The sequence below is a fragment of the Monodon monoceros genome, unplaced genomic scaffold (genome assembly GCF_005190385.1).
Source record: "Monodon monoceros isolate NGI ecotype Baffin Bay Population unplaced genomic scaffold, NGI_Narwhal_1 Super_Scaffold_2, whole genome shotgun sequence".
Taxonomy (NCBI): Eukaryota; Metazoa; Chordata; class Mammalia; order Artiodactyla; family Monodontidae; genus Monodon; species Monodon monoceros.
Genome location: NW_021703776.1, coordinates 76685524 through 76686378, shown reverse-complemented (window position 1 = coordinate 76686378; position 855 = coordinate 76685524).

Here is an 855-nt window from a genome sequence, read left to right as displayed (position 1 = left end):
GTGTGCCGGGTGCGCTCTCGGGGCGGGTCTTTGGCGGTGCGGTCCGGCGGGGGCGCGGGCGGGGGCGCAGCGCGGCGGCGACGCCGCGCGCGGGGGCGGAGGGGCGCGGCTGCCGTTCGGCGGCCGGGTCCCGGGGTAGCGACTCACAGAGGGACAGCCCCTCCCCCCTGGCCCCTGCTAGTAGCTTCGCTGCTCCGGAGTTTGTGGAACCCGCTGGGGTTTAGAATCTTCGTGGAGAAAATGTCTCTTCATTAAGACTCCTTCATCCCTTTGGAAGAGGAGGCCCGACCCCCGTTGTCCCGCACAGCCAGAGATTGACCTTTGGAGTTCACCCCTGGAAATGTTTTTCATTTGATTGTTTTCCTGCCCGCCTATGCTAAGTGGGTACAATCAGAAAGTGGTGGAGTCGCCTGGGTAACCTGGGTTCCCCTTTCCACTTTCTTTCCATTTTCCAAAGCACCAGAGTAGTTCCAGACCACATTTCCTTCAGGGCAGTTGACTGCCAATAATCTCTGGCCCTGACTGTGATCAGTCAGACCCTGCCCCTGCTCCAGACTCCAGTCAAATTGTCCTGCTGTGCACAGCTGCCGGGAGGAACTTTCAACTCTGCCGTGGTCCTTCTGGACGCACCGAACTACCCAAGTGCCTCCTTGCACAGAGTCGCAAGGGAAGATTTTTTAATCGCTCGATTGCAGGATATACAAAAGAGGTATAACACATGCCTTGTACTGCCTCAGAGCTGGAAATGTCGCGTTGTACGTGCTTGTTTCTATGTGCTTTCTATTTGTATACTTATATAAGACCCCGTTTGTCGCCTTTCAGGAGTCCACTCTAAGGCACAGAAAGTCAAGTTCT